The sequence below is a fragment of the Mesoplodon bidens genome, assembly GCF_964165515.1.
Source record: "Mesoplodon bidens genome assembly, contig: HAP1_SCAFFOLD_231, whole genome shotgun sequence".
In the NCBI taxonomy this organism is placed as follows: domain Eukaryota; kingdom Metazoa; phylum Chordata; class Mammalia; order Artiodactyla; family Ziphiidae; genus Mesoplodon; species Mesoplodon bidens.
The window spans coordinates 483,456-502,776 of record NW_027671346.1 but is presented as its reverse complement, the minus strand read 5'-3'; the positions used below and the strand labels follow the sequence as shown (position 1 = coordinate 502,776).

Genomic DNA, 19,321 nt, shown 5'->3' with positions numbered 1-19,321 from the left:
GAAAGTTAAAAGTTGAAACGTGAATTACCCTTCAAGTGTTTCCAAGTCCATTCACTGACAATGTTGATCATTGTGTCTTTTATTCTGCACCCTGAGGCCAGTCACTGGATCCTTGATTGTTGCATTACGTCTCCACCAGACATTTAGGTGCAAAAATGAAAGGGGATTAAATTTAATTTGGCTATGAATTGCTCAAGTGAAGGAGGCAACTGAGATAAAATGTCTTTGTTACTATTTTAGACTAATTCATTGACTCTAATCTGTGTTCTGTCGTCACTAACATCAAAAGTTGATTGAAAATGGGTGTAAATTCATACATAAATAATACACAAACTCATGACAACCCTCATAATGATTTACAAAGTCCAATAAATATTCTAAGAAAATTTGGAGAATCTGACTAGATTCTGATGTTCTCAGGAAGAAAAAATTGATAAGTTTATCAAAGAAATTTTTGAATGAAGAATATGAACGGCAGCCACACTAGATATTTAAGTACAGCATAAAGCTGAGCTGGAGGGAGTGGTGCCCACCAGCACCAGTGTCCACATGGTGGGGAGAGCGCCAACGGTGGCTGCCGCCAGTTGACTCTGTCCCCAGGGTGAACAGCAGTCGTCACCATCCCTCACCCCATGCCTCTCTGGGAAACTCTCCAAGACCAGTAAGCATTTTTTGTGAGAAGTCTCTTTTAAAACTGCTTTTGCTATATCCCATAAATTTTGGCATCAACATGTCTCATGGTCTGCCTGAAGGACAGGGCCTGGATCTGACCCCATCTCTTCATCCCAACCTCCAATTCTCCCCCTGGACCAGCCTTCACCACCCTCAGCCTCAAGTCACCTGTCATGGTCTCCCACACGAGCTCCACGCTTTTTACCCTTTTGTTCACATGTTAGCTTCTGCCCTTTTATATGGAAAATAAACACTCTATGGTGAAAAAAAATAAGGCTATGATAATTAAAATAAGACACTACAGAAAGAAGGAAAAATATAAAGATATAGAACACACACTAGACAGTCCAGAATTGATTTTTTTCCATACAAGAATTGGCTAGGAAACAAAAGTGACATCACCAGAAAGGAAGAACTATTCATTAACTTGTGCAGGAATAACTGGGTAGGAATTTAAGGGAAATAAAATTAATTTAGACCCATCTTTCATAGTGTATAACAAAATAAATCCCAGATATATTAAAAAGTTAAATATTTTTAAAACATCTTTTCCAAATGCCTGCTCAAACAAGGTATTAGATCTGTGAATTTAAAACCAAGGATGACTTCCTAAGCTTAAAATCCTTTTAAGAAATCATAAAACAAAAGACCAACTGTTCAGACTACATAAAATTTGAAACTTCTATTTGTAAAAAAAAAAAAAAAAAAGAGTAGCAAAACCAACTTTTTAAAAAGAACAACAGCAGATTGAGAAAATGCATTATTTTACTATTAGAGCAAAAGAAAACATTTTCACATTTATTTTTGATTTTTAAAAAATGTTTGTTTATCTTTGGCTGCGTTGGGTTTCCATTGCTGCGTGCGGGCTTTTCTTTAGTTGCGGCGAGTGGGGGCTACTCTTCATTGTGGTACACGGGCTTCTCATTGTGGTGGCTTCTCTTGTTGCAGAGCACAGGCTCTAGGCGTGCGGGCTTCATTAGTTGCAGCACGCAGGCTCAGTAGTTGTGGCTCGCGGGCTCTAGAGTACAAGCTCAGCAGTTATGACACACGGGCTTAGTTGCTCCGTGGCATGTGGGATCTTCCCGGACCAGGGCTCGAGCCCATGTACCCTGCATTGGCAGGTGGATTCTTAAACACTGTGCCACCAGGGAAGTCCCAGAGGTTCATCTTCTTTAGCAATTTATTTTCATATATGGAAAGGAAAAGAAAAATGGTTAAAAAAACCTCTAGGTCCTTACTGCATAGTTAATTCATGAAACCCTGCTGCGCCTTACTGTACTCCTTGCTCCACAGTATTCCAGTCATTTTATTTTCACATTGTCTGAAGACAAGTGTATTTATAGAGCAGACTACTTGAAATAGGAACTGTCCACTAAACCTTGAAAACGTAGTCGCTGCGTCTATAGCTGACTTACCATTCTGGTGCTCTCTCTCAACCCTGAAGCTCTTAGAAGAGACCTTTTATCCACTTTATAAGTATCAGGCCCAACATGACATATAAGCATTTCACAAAATAGTTTGAATTTTGGAATAATTTTGATTCAAATACTTGGATGCAGAGATGGAGAAATGAAGGAGGCAAGAAGGTATTATTCCTCTGTTCAGCCCCTTGCACTAGGTTTGTGTCCCAAGGAAAGAGGAGCATCTCTGTGTTTCTACATGGAGCACGGCCCTAAGGAGAGTGAAAGGCACACAGGGCTGTCCTGCCATCTTCAGGGTGTGAACCACTCTTCCAGGTTTCCTGGCAGACTAGAAAATATGGCTCTTTCATGGAGGGCACACAGCAGTGTCAGTGTGACAGAGCCATCCTCGGATACCTTAGCTGACACCTGACATTCCAGTGGCTGCCAAAGTGGAAGAACAAATGGAACATGTTTTTGAAACCCATGCAAACACCTCTGAGGATGCTCAGTGTGTGTGTACTTAGGGACCAAAATGCTACAACAAGACAGAACTATAAACCAGGAAATGTTTGCTTGATACCATTTCTCGAACTCTATTTACGCCCACAAATAGGTGAAACCCAAGGCAATTCAGGTCACACTGACAGATGCATTTGGCCAAGTTGGTACGTTGAATACCAACTGTTGAGTTTCTTGACCTCATCTGAACAGTTCTCTGATGTGTGTGGTCAAAGGAAGGTCACGGATCTCAGGAAAGCATCTCCCTACCACACCTGCTCTGTCTCTGTGTTCTTTGTTCCTCTAAGTCCCCAGTTTACTGCCATCTCCTGCCCCCGCTCTCCTTGCTGGCACAGGCTTTTTTGAATATGATGTGTCTCTTTCCTGGCTCATTCTTTGGCATTTCACTGAAACACCTGCTATCAGACCTCAGGAATAGGGAGAGTTATTTTTTGCCTGGTCAGGAATGAGCATTTGGTGGGAGTCATTTCTTTAGTGTGCAGTGCTCTGAACCCAGTGCTTTGGGTGTGGAGGTCCAAGGCATTTCCTTGGGGAATCTGGTCAGCTTCCTGGTATAGAAGACTTAAGTTAGCCACAATCCTTAAAGCAGTCCTATGAGAACATATAAAATACACTTCTATGTTAGAAATGTCCTAGCATTTTTGGAATTAGGTACTTTTGAGTGTTTTTATTCCATAGACATCACGGATGCCATATCTCAATTGCATTTCAATTACTGACTTATACTTCCGCAGTATAAACTTTGTAACTTCTTGACCACGAACTAGGCTGAGCACTGAGCTTGCTTCCTTTCTTTCCCTCCCTCCCTCCCCCTTTCCCCTTCCTTCTTCACTCCCTCCCTCCTCTCCTTCCTCCTTCCTTCTTTCCTCCCTTCCTCCCTCCCTCCATCTCCCTCCTTCTCCTTCCTTCTCTCTCTCTCTCTCTCTCTCTCTTTCCCTCTCTGGCTTGGGTGATTGTTGATGCCATTCAGAAACAGAGAAGATGATCTGTTCAGTTTCTAATATGTCAAATTTGAATTATCTAAACAGGTAGAGATATCCTCTACCCAGTTATGTCATACATAGTAGAAACTTTATAAACACCTGTGATTAAATATATTTGGGGTCCAGTTCTGGAGCTCAGCAGAGAGGGCAGCCTGAAGATGTAAGTAGGGGTCTTCAACATACAGGGTGGACGACATGGGCGTCTTGGGTTTAGAAGATGTCCCTTGGGGAATCTGCACAATGGGAGAGTGAAGGACAAAGCTCTGGGGAAACAGACCAGGGGCCGGCAGAGGACCTGAGAAAGAGCAGTTAGAGAAAAGTGAAGATAACCAGGAAAGAGAGAGGTAATGGAAACTGAGGGAAGAGAAGATGCAAGAGAGGCTGTGTGACAAAGAAGAAAAGGCCTGCAGTGCCCTGAATCCTGCAGCCCCCAACCCTGGCACCTGGGGGCAGGGAGCAATCACTATATAGTCACAAAGTGTGTTGCTTTTTATAGAGAGGGAGGACTCATTCAGAACCAGAATGAGCAACATTGCCCCCTTTAAACATTATTTTTTATTAATAAACCTCCCCAGAATTAACAGTATTTTATTTTTAAAAAATTTGTCTCTTCTTTTTTTTTTTAACCATTATTCATCATCTCTTTGATTACTTGCTCAAACCCAGTACACGTGTATAAGGGTATCAGAATTGAGAAGTGAGGGAAACCACTTTATTAACAAGAGAAGAGTGCTTATTCATATAGTTCCTTTAGTCCTCAGTCTTATAATGTCTACTCATTTTCAGATAAATTTCCCCCCTTTCCTTTAATGAAGTTATGTCATAGACCTGTAACACAGATTCTTTGCTTAAATGTAAAAACATTTAAAAATAAATGTGTACTCCCTTCACTCATTTCTCCTACCACCCCACCCCCTGCCTCTGGCAATCACTAATCTGTTTCCTGTATCTGAGCTTGTTTTGTGTTTTGTTTGTTTGTTTTAGGGTCCACATATAAGAGAGGTCAAATGGTATTTGTCATTCTCTTTCTGACTTATTTCACTTAGCATCATGCTGCCCACCCATGTTGTTGCAAATGGCAAGATTTTTTTTTTTTTTTTTTTGTGGTACGGGGGCCTCTCACCGTTGTGGCCTCTCCCGTTGCAGACCACAGGCTCCGGATGCACAGGCCCAGCAGCCGTGGCCCACGGGCCCAGGCGCTCTGCGGCATGTGGGATCTTCCCGGACCGGGGCACGAACCCATGTCCCCTGCATCGGCAGGCAGACTCTCAACCACTTCACCACCAGGGAAGCCCAAGATTTCATTCTTTTTATGGCTGAGTAATATTCCATCGTGTGTGTATGTGTGTGTGTGTATATATAATGTATATAAAATTCTTCATTCATTCATCCATTGATAGACACTTCTGTTGTTTCCATATCTTGGCTATTGTAAAATAATGCTGTAGTGAATATGGGGGTGCATATGTACTTTTGAGTTAGTGTTTTTGTTTTCTTTGGATAAATACCCAGATGTAGAATTACTGGCTCATATGGTAGTTATAGTTTTCATTTTTTGCAGAACCTCCATAATGTTTTCCACAGTGGCTGCACCAGTCTATATTCTTACCAACAGTGCACAAGGGTTCCCTTTTCTCCACATCCTCACCAATACTTGTTATTTCTTGGCTTGTTGATAATAGCCATCCTAACAGGTGTGAAGTGATATCACATTGTGGTTTTGATTTGCCTTTCCCTGATGACTCATGATGTTGACCTCCTTTTAGATTACTGATTCAGTCTTCTTACTAGTAATTGGTCTGTTCCTATTTTCTACTTAATCATGATTCTCTCTTCATAGTTGTATATTTCTGGGAATTTTTATTTCTTCTAGGTTGTCCAATTTCTTGGTGTATAATTTTTCATAGTAGTCTCTTATGATCCTTTGTATTTATGTTGTACCATTTGTGATATTTCCTCTTCTACTTCTGTTTTATTTATTTGAGTCCTCCCTTTTTTTCTTGGTAACTCTAGCTAAAGACTTGTCAATTTTGTTTATCGTTTCAAAGAACCAGCTCTAAGTTTCACTGAACTTCTGTATTGTCTTTTTGGTCTCTGTTTCTGCTGTAATCTTTGTGATTTCCTTACTTCTACTAACTTTGAGCTTCATTTGTTCTTCTTTTTCTACTTCCTTGAAGTGTAAAGTTTCTTGAGGTAGGTATTTATTGTTATGAACTTCTCTCTTACAACTGCTTTTACTGCATCCCCCAAATTTTGGCATATTTCCATTTTTGTTTGTCTCGAGGTATTTTTAAATTTCTCTCTTGATTTCTTCTTTGACCCATTGGTTGTTTTCTTCTTTTCTTCCCATGTTCACTCTTGTTTTAATTATATACAGCAGAGACCCTGACATTCAGAGTACCAAAAAAATCCCGTAACTACTGTTCCTACCAAATAGATATTTAACATATGATGCTTCTTGAGAACCTACTGTGTACATGGGGCTCTGCTAAGTACGGGAGGGGGTGGTTACAAAGAAGTATAAGGCTTGCTCTCTGCCCTCAAAGAACTTACAACAAAAGGCTGATGAACTAAGGGACACGTGGGCAGGCAATATACAAGGTGTGATACATGTACAGGAAGGTGAGGCCGCTGTGATGTGATGGAGTTTGAAATCCAGACTTTGCTGCTTATTAGCTGTGTCAGCTTGAAAAGTTACTGAACCCCTCTGAGCTTCACTTTCCTCATTTGTAAAACGGACTACGAAGCCTACCTCGAAAGCTTATCATGATGTAAGGAGCTAAGGCACATGGAAATCTTAAGGTGTCGTTATTATGGTTTCTCTGTGCTAGATACTCAAGAACGGCTCCTGGATCTGTGGGACTTGGGTTTGGCTTTGAAGAATGGATAGGACTGAGAAAGCAGAGAGTTAGGGAAGGAAGCCATTCACCCAGAGCTCTCCGTAGGCAACAGCGTGACCTAAGTCGTGTTTGTCTTCCCGCTCTAGTATTTCATTACCACATCCTTACCCGAAAACCCCCTTTTCAGGATCCTGTTTTGCAGAGACACGTTGCTGCCACGACCTGAAACTTTCCTATGCACCCCCCTCAGAGTCAGTCCCTCTGTGCCTTCCAAGGAAGCTGCTGTCTCGTCCAATAAGCCAGACAAAGTGGCAGTAGGTCTCAATTTACTGATCTGTAAAGTGGGGGTAACATTACCTCCCTTCCCTTCCTTAAGGTTTACTGTGAGAAGCAAACGATATCACTGATGTGGAAGCACTTTGTAATTGTGAGCTTCTAACTCCACAGGATGTTGTTAGGATGACAAACTCGGCTGCTGATTGAATCCAATTCGACGCTACGTGGAAAGATAGGCCTGACACAATATCTGGTCTGTAGGCTCTTTCTTGAGAAATGTCAAAAGGTATATATGATTAAATCAAAAGAGTGACAAGAGATCATCTTTAAGGTCTGTTGTTCTCTCTTAGGGGAAAGTTTTTAACGTTTAAAAATCTAGAATCCATGACGTGTGCTTTGTAATCAACCCCCCAAAATGACCGTTGAGAGAAACGGGGTTCAGTCAGGCCAAGCAGGAGGGAGGAGAAGCACCTTGCCTGCTGCGGGTGTTGGGGGAGAGACCTGTGGACTGCTGGAGTCTGGTAGCACTTGCCCGACATCTCAGCTGGTGGCCTCCTCTCTCACTAGCACTAGGCTAGTTTTCGCAACTCTAAAAAGAGCCGATTTTTACAAGCGTTTCCCAGTAGGTGGATTTTTTAGTTGTCCTTCTCTTTTCTGTCTGTAATGCTGTCTCCTTTGGGCAGTTTCCCCAGCACCTCCACTGGGTTTTATGACTGGATGGACATTGAGACTTTTATTCCTGTGGGTGTTGGGTTTCATTTTTATTCCTAAACCTTTATGGTCTTCTGGTCCCTTGCAGGCTGAAGCTTAAGGAGGGGCTGATTTTCCTAAAGCAGAGGCCGGTGGAGGCTCTTTGGGCTGAGCAGGAGCTGGAGCTGAAGCGGGAGGCGGAGCCGGAGCCCCGACCCATTGGTGTTTTAGTAGCATGTTGTTTAATCGCCACATAGTTTTGAATTTTCCAGCTTCCTTCATGTAATTAATTTTGGTTTCATACCATTGTACCTGGAAAAAAGGTACTTGATATGATTCCAGTCCTCTTAAATTTATTAAGACTTGTTTTTGGGGGGGCTTCCCTGGTGGCACAGTGGTTGAGAATCTGCCTGCCAATGCAGGGGACACGGGTTCGAGCCCTGCTCTGGGAAGATCCCACATGCCGCGGAGCAACTAGGCCCGTGAGCCACAACTACCGAGCCTGCGTGTCTGGAGCCTGTGCTCTGCAACAAGAGGGGCCGCGACAGTGAGAGGCCTGTGCACCGCGATGAAGAGTGGGCCCTGCTCGCCGCAACTAGAGAAAGCCCTCGCACAGAAACGAAGACCCAACACAGCCAAAAATAAATAAATAAATAAAATAAAATAAAATAAATAAATTAAAAAAGACTTGTTTTTTGGCCTAACATATTCTCTATCCTGGAAAATGTTTCATGTGTACTTGAGAAGAGTGTGTATTTGTGTTGCTTTTGTATGGAATTTTCTATATATACCTCTTAAGTTCATTTGGTCTAATGTGTCATTTAAGGCTGATGTTCCCTTATCGATTTTCTGTGTGAATGATCTATCCATTGATGTAAGTGGGGTTTTAAAATTCCCTACTATGGTATTGCTGTCTGTTTCTCTCTTTAGGTCTGTTAATGTTTGCTTTATATATTTAAGTGCTTCTGTGTTGGGTGCATATATATTTACATATGTTATATCCTCTTGTTGGAGTGACTCCTTTATCGTTATAAAACTCCCCTCCACTCCGCCTTATGACACACCTGGCTCTCCTTTGTGGAAGCCAGAGAGCCCCCAGGAAAGCAGACCAGATGATACCTCAAGCTGGTCTCAAAGAAGTAGAAGTTTGATCGGTGTTTTTCATTGTCCCAGGATCCTCCCTTATAATCCTGTCCCAGGTCCAGTTCTCTCCCAGGACATTGACTACCCACATTCCAGATGGGGATAAAGAGGAAATTGTCAGGAAGGATGGTTCTTATCAGCTGGCCACTGTCACTTTCACCCCTTATTTGGAGATGCTTATCCTGTTGTTCTTCTCCTATTACCTCCATTTCATTAAGGCTTTTTTTTTTTTCCTGAGGTTTTATCTTGTTCTTTCATTTGGAACATACACCTCTGTTTCTTCATTTTCTTGACCCTCTGTTTTGGTTTCTGTACAGTAGATGAGACAATCGCCTCTCTCAGCCTTGAAGGAGTGGCCTTGTGTAGGAGATGAAGCTTGTTGTTCAACCCTGCCCCAATGCTTTTTTGTCTCTCAAACCTTTGTGCTTATGCAAGCAGCCCATTACATTTTTAATAACTCCCAGTAATTGAGAATGTGCCAAGACCTGTCAGCATCCCTAATGGGAGGATCTCAGCCCCTAGATTCAGGCTGTTTAGAAGCCAGACCCTCAGGCAGTGGCTTTTTAAGGTATGAAAACGTACACAGATACATGTTTTGTAGGACCATAAGTGTAAGCTCTGCTGGCCAGGTGACCTGGCAGTCACAAAAATCAGGGCTCCAAACAAGTATATAAGCTCTTTCTGGGAGATACTGGTGAACTGGAACGAGGCAGCGGGAGAGTGCCCAGATGGCATCCACAGCCTGCATTCCTCATTCCGTAATTACGGAGAGCAGCTCCGTAATCCACTACATGTGTGCTGAACCTGAAGCCTGCCCCTCAGGCTGGAGCTCCAGGATAAGCCAAGCAGCCTCCTTCACAGATGACTGGGGTATGTGCATCAGTCTGCCTCCGGCTCAGTCCCTGGGCTGGCAGCCTGCCAAGAACCATCTCTCTGATTTGCTACAATCCCGTAGGATCCACAAATGCAAGTCCCCCTGTCCACCAGAGCCAGGCAATCAAGGGGCATCCCCTAGGCAGCAACTGCAAAAACTGGGGCGCCAGATACAAAAACCAAGGCAGTAGCCAAGTGTAAAGCTTCCTTCCAGGAGACACCGGCTCTCTGGAGGGCAGCAGAGGGAGAGCATGAAGACAGTGCCTGCCCTCCAAGGCCTCTGAAAAGGATTACAGTCAACCCCTAGATGTGTGTTTAATTAGAAGCTTGTCCCTCAGGCCACAGCCATGATGATAAGCTAATAGGTCTTCTTCACAGAAAGATAGGCTTCTGGGTCTGTTGCCTCTTGCTGTGCCCCGGGGGTGGTAGCTGCTGAAGAATTCTTTCTCCTTTGGTTGTGTGAGACCCACAAGTGTAAGCGCCACTGCCTGCCAGAGCAGGTGATGGAGATGTGTACTCTGGCATCAGCTGCAAAAATTGGGGTATGAGCTCCTTTCTGGGTGACACTGATTTTTACAGCCCCAGGGGACCAGGAATGCAAGCTCCACTTGCCTCCAGAGCCAGGTGGTCAACAGGTATCCCCCGCCCCAAGTGGCAGCCACAGAGATCTGGGCACCAGGCACATGGAAAGAGCTCCTTCTGGGAGAAGATACTGGTGCTCTGGAGCACAGCAAAGGGAGAGTGCGAAGATGGCCCCACCAGTCTCCATCCCTGGAGACTGTTCCAGCAGGCTTCTAGAGGTGTGTGTTAAATTAGATGCCTGCCCCTCAGGTCAACACTAATATAAGCAGGTGAGCCTCCTTCACGTTAAATCAGGGCTTGATTGGCTGCCTCTGAGCTGGGCCCGGGGGCGGGTACATCTGAGCACAGGGCCGCTTTAAGAGCTGGCTCTCAGATAGCTACAGCTCTGCGTCTGAAGATGTGAGCCCTGTTGGTTTTCCAAGTTAGGGCTTTTGGGGGCTCGTCTCTCAGGTGCAGGTCCTAAAAGGTGAGGTGTCCGATGTGGGGTTCAAACTCTTTCCTTCTTGGGGAGAAGCTCCGGGTTTTGAGTTTTCTCCTGGTTGTGGCTCACTGGGGTGAGCTGGGGGTGGCGTTTATATCGAGATTGTATGCCCGTTTCCATGTGGTTTCCTTCTTGTTTGCCAGATGTGTAGTGGTCATTCAGCCGGACTTGGACTTTAGGTTTTCTTTCTTTCTTTTTTTTTTTTTTTTGCGATACACGGGCCTCTCACTGTTGTGGCCTCTCCCGTTGCGGAGCACAGGCTCCGGACGCGCAGGCTCAGCGGCCATGGCTCACGGGCCCAGCCGCTCCGCAGCATGTGGGATCCTCCCGGACCGGGGCACAAACCCACGTCCTCTGCATCGGCAGGCGAACTCCCAACCACTGCGCCACCAGGGAAGCCCATGAAAGGAACTTTTTAAGTAGTATCAATGCTAAAAGAATTATCCTGGCGGCGTAAAACATTGTGAAGGTTTTCCAAAGTGCTCCTTGACACAGTAGGGCCTCCATGATTGAGATTTGAACTCCTGTGATCTGCTTAATACTGACAAGGTTATTCTAAGGGCTTTGTGCTCTCAAACATGAGCAGCATGTTATTACCCTAGATTTCAACGGAACTTCTGAAATGCCAAGAGTTTGCCTGCTGTTCCTAAGCTCGGAGAAATATAATCTGGTCCAGCAGGTCGGAGGACCTTACGTTTGGATGTGGCCCACCGTGAATGTGAAATGCTAAGTCTTCATAGCCAGATCATTTGAAATGGCCTTTCAGTTCTTAATTAGTAGATGCTTTCTCTACCACTGACTACCTGGGAGTGACGTGAAGGAGAATTTGCCTAGTTTGCAGGGGGGCGCCTGGGAGAGCCATTATCACTCACAGTGTGTTAGAAATGAAAGATTGAAGAAAAGCTGATTAAAGCCCCAGCAGCTGCCTTCACAAATGAACTTCAGGAGAAAAAGCAGTTTAGTGTAAACGTGGCAAGTCTTCATATTGGAGCTTGATGAAATTAAAGGCAATGCCAGGTAATATAAACCACTGTTGAATCTTTCTTTTATTAAAACTGGGTTAAAACAAGGAGTAGAAATTTGTCAGGTGCAGTAATTACTTTGGTACTTTACTGATGAAAGCTCTCTTGGGCAAAGCCCTCCTCATCTCTTTTCCATTTCCTCCTAAGTTAGACTTTCAGCTGCTAGAAGAGAATAAATATGAGCTAAGAAGAGGGTAACTTCAAAGCCTATCCATTTATGCATTAAATATTTCTAAGGGTAATACTGGTGATGTTTTCCCTCACTCAGTTGCCCTGAATTACTACCTTGAGAAAATTTCTAGATTATTTGGTCAATTATATTCTTAGGGGAACAGAGAAACATACATGTTGGTGACCATAGAAACAGGAAAAAAAAACTCTGATGAGACAACATCTGTTGCATGTGAAAATACTATAACCCAGCTGTTGCGGCTAAAGCAGGAGATGGAAGAAGGATACTGGGGCAGTAATAGTGGGATAAAAGAAACTGATAAAGAAGAGAAAAGTCTGTGAGGTCCTTGCTTGTAGTGTGGTCTTTGAAGCAGCATAAATGTCACCTGGAAGAAATCACCTGTTAGAAATGCAGAATCTCAGGCCTTACCCCAGAATACTGAGTCAGAGTCTGCATTTTAACGTGATCTGCAGGTGATTCATATGAACATTCCAGTTTAAAAAACTCTTGATCTATGGGCAGCCCTATAGATGCCCATCTAAGTGCTATCAAAGCCAGGGAGACCTATACAATTCAGAGGATATCCACAGCTTCTCAGAAGGCATTTGCAGAGGGCATGCCAGTGGAAGGAATTACACATTCATTGCTGGTGAAGATAGCAACAAATAGCTAGAGAAATAGAAATTCACAGGAAATCTTTAATTTTTAAAATTTTATTTAAGTGTAGTTGACTTACAATGTTGTGTTAATTTCTGCTGTACAGCAGTGACTCAGTTATACATATATCTATTCTTTTCCATTATGGTTTATCACAGGATTTTTTAAAATAAATTTTATTTTATTTAGTTTTTTTTAAATTTTTGGCTGCATTGAGTCTTCGTTGCTGTGTGCGGGCTTTCTCTAGTTGTGGTGAGCAGGGGCTACTCTTTGTTGCGGTGCATGGGCTTCTCATTGTGGTGGCTTGTTGTGGAGCACAGGCTCTAGGCACACAGGCTCAGTAGTTCTGGCTCGCGGGCTCTAGAGCACAGGCTCAGAAGTTGTGGTGCACGGGCTTAGTTTCCCCGCGGCATGTGGGATCTTCCTGGACCAGGGCTCGAACCCATGTCCCCTGCATTGAATCCCCCAGGCGGATTCTTAACCACTGTGCCACCGGGGAAGTCCCTATCACAGGATATAGAATATAGTTCCCTGTGCTATACAGTAGGACCTTGTTGTTTATCCATTCTGTATATACTAGTTTGTACCTGCTAATCCTAAACTCTCAATACTTCCCTCCCCTACCTCCACTCCCCTTTGGCAACCACAAGTCTGTTCTCTGTCTGTGAGTCTCTGTTTCATAGATATGTTCATTTGTGTCATGGACAAGAAATTTTTAGAGTTAAGGCAAGAAAGCTCTCTGATTTAAGGACTGAAATGGTGCAGTAGTAGAAAGGAGTTAAAACTCTTTGCAGTATATTTACTTGCTATGAAAAAAGGCACCGAATGATCCAAACAAGGGCAGCATGGCTGAGTGTGAGACGTGGAGCTACTGGAAGCAGAAGGGACACTCAGCACCAGGCAGCAAGACAGGGGTGTGGTCCAGGATAAAGATCTGCTTCTAATCAATTTTTGCTCATAGCTTTTGTAGTGAGGTGGAGTTAACAATAAACCCAGACCATGGTCATCCACGTTAATTCTTAGTAATTTACTGCATATCCTTATCTATTCCCATGTGCACTTAAATTAACTCTTGAATAAACTCTACATAACTTGTTCGTAAATAGGTTTTGTTTCTTCACAAGTGTGGGTTCATTTCCCAGCTTTTATCTGCCGTGTGACTTTGACCACCTGTATCTTAGCCTCACTTGCCTGTTTCTTCAGCTTTAAAATGGGGATAACAGTAGTACTCACCTCAGAGGTTTGTTTGAGAGTTAAATGAATTAGTACATGTTATTTGCTTAAAAGAGCACCTGACATCTAGTTAGGGCTTAATAATTATTAGTTGTGATTATTATAAAGTCTTGAAATAAAAGTATCCATTCAGATACTTAAGGAGAGGCAGCTGAACCAGGAGGATTTAACCAGCACTGGCAATCACTCTGCTAGGACAGGTCACCTCAGTTAGACATACTATTTTTAGATGCTCCAGACCTTAAATATGGATAATAACACAAAAATCAGATAGGATTTTGAGTAGTCATAACTTAAATGTATTCTTATATACCTAAGGAATGAACTCCCTGGAAATGGAAAATCCATTACTTACCTTTGCTTCCAGAAATCTCTTTCATTTTCTTGGGTCCTTTCTATCCTTACTCATAGAAAGTACATGGAAGGCCAAGTCCATACCAGTAGTTCTTGGATAAATAGTGATAGCTGAAGTATTGTGGCTGAATTTCACTCCTTTAAAAATTGAGGAATTGAACTTAATTTGTAGCTGTATTATGCATCTTGATCCAGGTGACAGGAATGCTAGAAAATGATGTAGTGAAATTGTAAAATGTTTAGGATCAGCTGGATCTCATTAAGAATGAGCTATTTGTGCTTAAAACCTACTTGAGTGAAAAAATGTTTTTCTCAACTACTTTGCAGTGGTTTTTCACGTGCATTTGGAAGATTTTCCTCTCCTGCTCCTTCTGCTTTCTTGAGGGGCATTTCTGCAAGGAAATGTCATTATAAACACCATTTGTCATAGGTGATGGCAAGAATCTCCAAAAGCAATGCATGTGAATAGCTCTCCTTGAAGAGGCAGGACAGTGATGGAAAGTAAATAAGTTTGACCCATGTTATAGACCGGATATCTGACAACTTTTCCTTCTGGTCGTGGTTCTGCTCTGACGTTGCTGTCAGCCCCCTTCTCGAAGCCTCTGTGTCCCATCTATGAAATCTGAACTAAAATATAAAATCACATATTCAACCAACTTACAATTCTAGGCCTCTGTGATTAGGACCCTACACAAAGGAATTATGAAAAGCATTTCTAACCAATTAGTTAAATTTCCCCTGGTTTAGGAGAATTGGGGTCAGGGACCAACACGAGACTACCCTGGGGAGACATGCAGGTCTTTTCCTGAATATACTTTACTTGGGTAAATGTAATTTCTGAGAATAATTTCTTTTCTTGATTTTTTTCCTTCGGTCTGGGGCCATGTTGGTCAGCCTTTTTTTTTTTTTTTTTTTTTTTTTGCGGTACGCGGGCCTCTCACTCTTGTGGCCTCTCCCGTTGCAGAGCACAGGCTCAGCGACCATGGCTCACGGGCCTAGCCGCTCCGCGGCATGTGGGATCTTCCCGGACCGGGGCACGAACCAGTGTCCCCTGCATCGGCAGGCAGACTGTGCCGCTAGGGAAGCCCGGTCAGCCTTTTCGTAATATGAATTTTTATTTTCAAAATGGACTTTCTCACATCTCTCTCTGTACTACTGAAGATGTTGACAATCTATACAAAACCAGGAGAAAGAGGTCTTTGGGACGCTAATGCATTACACTCAGTCTCTTGGCCCAGGTGGCCCAGGTTTGGTGAGGAGGACATGGCAAAGATGCAAGGAAGTCCTGAGCCAGCAGGGATTACTGTAATTGAATTCCTGGGCAGCCCCTTGCTGCCTTCCAGCCCAGGCACACGTCTTTGCCTTTTATCTATCTTCTGGCTTCCATAAATAATCCGCAAAGTAGACAGTTGGCGGCCAGAAAATCAATTGGCCCTTATATCTTCTCTAATTAATTTCTCATTGCCAAGCATTCGCAAGGCATTTGTAGGGAATAAACTAACTCTTCTACCTGTTACGGTGCTTTTGATAGATGACAAGACATAGGTAGATTCAGGGTGGAACAAACAGGTAAAGTTCTATAGCTGAGTACACTCTATCTGGACTTCCTTTTATCTTGTGTAACTCTAGAGGACGATGTTTTCCCAAATGCCATATTATTAATATAAATAATAATTAATTTAAATATGTTATCTTTTTTTATCTCTACTTTTTTAAAACTACATTTGTGTTGTGTGACAGAAACTGTGGGTATTATAAGTAAATAGAAAATAGGGATGACAAAATGAAAAGTAAACTCATAAAGTACATGAACATTCCTAAGGCTTTGAAACATGCCTGTGAGGAGACCAGCAGACACATATATTGGGTGCTCAAGAAATATTTAATGGATGAATGGAATTTTCCAAAACAGTTATTTGTATTTCTTCTCACCGTCAGCTTAGGAGATAACCTATTTGTTTTATACTTGCCAATGTTGTTCAATTCTTTTCCTTTTTTTAACAATTTAAGTGATATATTCTTACTACACACCTATGAGAATGGCTAAAATTAAAATATTAAAAATACCAAATGCTGGTGAGAATGTAGAGCAACAGGAACTGTCATCCATTGCTGGTGAGAATGCAAAATTGTACAGCAACACTAGAAAACGGCTTGACAGTTTCATATAAAGGTAAACAGATACTTATCATAAGACTCTGCAAGCACACTCCTAGGTATTTGCCCAAGAGGGATGAAGATTCGTGTTGATATAAAAACTCTACACAAATGCTTAGAGTAGCTCTATTCATAATCACCCTAAACTAGAAACAGCCTAAATGTGGGCTTCAGTGGGCAAGTGAATAAACAGACTGCTGCATTCATGTGATGGAATTCTACTCAGCAGTATAAAGAACAAATTTTTGATGCACATAACAACTTGGATAATCTCAAAGGCACTATGCTGAGTGAAAGAAGCTAACCTCAAAAGACTACATAGAGCATGATTTTCTCAAGGAATCAGAACTACAGTTGACCCTTGAATAATATGGGAATTAGGAATGCCAACCCCCCACAAGTCAAAAATCAGAATATGACTTTAGAGTTAGCCTTCCTCATCCACGGTTTTGCATTGGCAGATTCAACCAACCTTGGATCGTGTAGTACTGTAGAATTTACCATTGAAAAAAAAGTCCTATATAAGTGGACCTGCGCCATTCAAACCCATGTTGTTCAAGGGTCATCCGTATAGTGATGGGGAGTAGGTCAGTGGTTGCTAGGGGTTTGAGGCCAGGAGAGTGTGTGACTATAAAGTGAGAGCAATGGGGAGTTTTTTTGGGTGTAATGAAACTGCTCTGTATCCTGACTGTGCTGATGGTTACATGAACCCATACATGTGCTATAATTTATAAAAGTGTACCTCAAAAATGAGCCAATTTTATGGTATCATAATTTTTTAACAAAATTTTTAATTAATTAATTGATTTATTTTTGCTGTGTTGGGTCTTCGTTTCTGTGCGAGGGCTTTCTCTAGTTGTGGCAAGCGGGGGCTACTTTTCATCGCGGTGCGCGGGCCTCTCACTATCGCGGCCTCTCCTGTTGGGGAGCACAGGCTCCAGACGCGCAGGCTCAGTAGTTGTGGCTCACAGGCCTAGTTGCTCCGCGGCATGTGGGATCCTCCCAGACCAGGGCTCGAACCCGTGTCCCCTGCATTAGCAGGCAGATTCTCAACCACTGTGCCACAAGGGAAGCCCCGGTATGATAAGTTTTAAAACAAAGTGAAAAAATATACATTCTTATTGAAGACTATTAAACAATAGGAAGCGTAAAAGTAAAATGGAGTCTTCACTCCTCACCTCCCTAACTCATACCTGGATGTGTATCCTTTCAGAGCTATCTATGCTGTTCTGACAGGCTGAGAGTTGCTGGGAAAGACATCAACTCAGGAGCCACATGGCCTTGATTTGTCCCAGCCCCACCACTTAATTGTAGCTTTGTGACTTTGGGCAAGTTACTTAACCTCTCTGTTTCTCATGTTTCTCTTTCTTATGTACAAAATGGTGCTTATAGCTTGTTTACATAACAAGCACTGTAAGCATTTGCCATTTTTACTATAGGAACATACGACATGCACACGTAAAATCGGTTTGTATTTGTATCGTTTTGACATCTTTCGTTCATTTGACATTACATAATTAATATCTTTCCATGTCAGTATATAAAGATCTTCCCTACTTCTGGGAATTCCAAAGGCTGCATAGTAGTAGTCTATTATATATATATGAATTAAAATATATTTAATATTACATATTATTTATAAATATATATTTAATACATTCATATTAAATTTAATATTATATATCCTATTTATAATATAATATATTTAATAATGTTCTTATTGATGAAGGCACCCTTTTTAACTTAAACTGGTTTTTTATTTTTGAAAAATTTTCTCTACCAATCGGATCCCAATGTGCTCGCAATCTTCCAGGATTTGTTCACAGTTCATAGTTCACTGCTGGTACCCTTTTCTCCCTTCTCATCCTCTTCTTCCCCTTTCTCCTTCTTTTAAAAATCTTTTCCATAAGTTCCGTGGGCTTTTCGGGAGGCATTGGACGTGATGTGTGTCTTCAGTCCGTCATCTTGAATCAGAAGCTCTTACCCTCCTAACATCCTTTCTTAAACCCATCCTATGAGTCAGGGGAAGTATTGAGGCAGAAGATTGCAGTGCTTAGGGAGAAAACTGAACTTAAGCTGGGAAATTTGAGTGTGAATTCTGCTTAGCCATCCATTAGCTGGCTGAAGGTGGGCATTCACTTCACATTCTCTGGTTCTCAGTTTCAACTGTAAAATGATATGCTTAGACTAGATGAACTCTAAAATTCTGTTACCGGGCTTCCCTGGTGGCGCAGTGGTTGAGAGTCTGCCTGCCGATGCAGGGGACGCGGGTTCGTGCCCCGGTCTGGGAAGATCCCACATGCCGCGGAGCAGCTGGGCCCGTGAGCCATGGCCGCTGAGCCTGCGCGTCCGGAGCCTGTGCTCCGCAACGGGAGAGGCCACAACACTGAGAGGCCCGCATACCGCAAAAAAATAATAATAATAATAAAATAAAATTCTGTTACCTCCACTTACAAAATGGTGACACTAAGGCTCACAGAAATGATTTGCCAGTGGTCATCCAGGAAGTGAGATGTAGACTTGAGTCTTGAACACGTGTCTTAGGATTTCAAATCACAGGTGCACCAAGCCAACCTGAGCAATGCCACCTCAAGAACTGAGAGTGAAGGGGACACATCTCTCTGAGAGCCATTTCCTACCATGTGTGGACGTGGGCACGTGTGCCCCCACACAGAGGCTGTCCCAGGAGGTCGCCTCGTGGCTCTTATACGCCTGCCCTCCAGTGGACAGAGCTGTGTTCTAGAACGTTGCCTGCTCCTCCTCTCGTGGGGCGGGGGCGGGGGTGTAGCTCGGCTTTGGCCCAGCACTGAGAAGCAGCCCTGTACAGATGGTGGTGCGGCTGCGTGCACAGTGGTCGGGCCTCCCAGCACTGGAGAGCATGGCTGAGCTGGTTCCGAACTCGCTCTGACAACATTCCTCTCCTGGCAGCCATGTAATCTCTCCTCCAGCCTTGTGCAAGCAAATGGCTTTGCAGCGGCTCCCCTCAGTCCTGGTGTAAGCAAGGTACAAGCATCAGGGCTGTGCCTTTGTATACATTTCCCTTATTTGGATCTTTCCACAAGGCCTTCCCTAGATGTCAATTTTCTCCTTCCTTTCCATGGATTTCCCTTTGGGTTGTATGAACACGGTTTTTCTTTTTAGTCAATATTAGGATGACTTTTAAAAATTTGCAGCAAAACCCCTAACTCCTCTAAACACACAAACAAACAAGCCAACAGAAAATCAAACCAGCAAACAGACGCATCCTACAAATCCATTAAAAGT

General features: G+C 43.0%; 1 long non-coding RNA gene across 4 annotated transcripts in view; it reads left to right on the top strand.

Annotated features, from left to right (window-relative positions):
* Positions 1–19,321, top strand: part of LOC308611536 — a 185,325-nt gene that overhangs the window by 120,174 nt on the left and 45,830 nt on the right. The window contains exon 3 of one of the 4 annotated variants that reach the window (XR_014014950.1): positions 7,493–8,383. The exons of the other annotated variants lie outside the window; for them this stretch is intronic. This is a non-coding gene — a long non-coding RNA (uncharacterized lncRNA). Of the gene's footprint in view, positions 1–7,492; positions 8,384–19,321 lie in introns of those variants that run through there. 4 annotated transcript variants of the gene reach the window in all.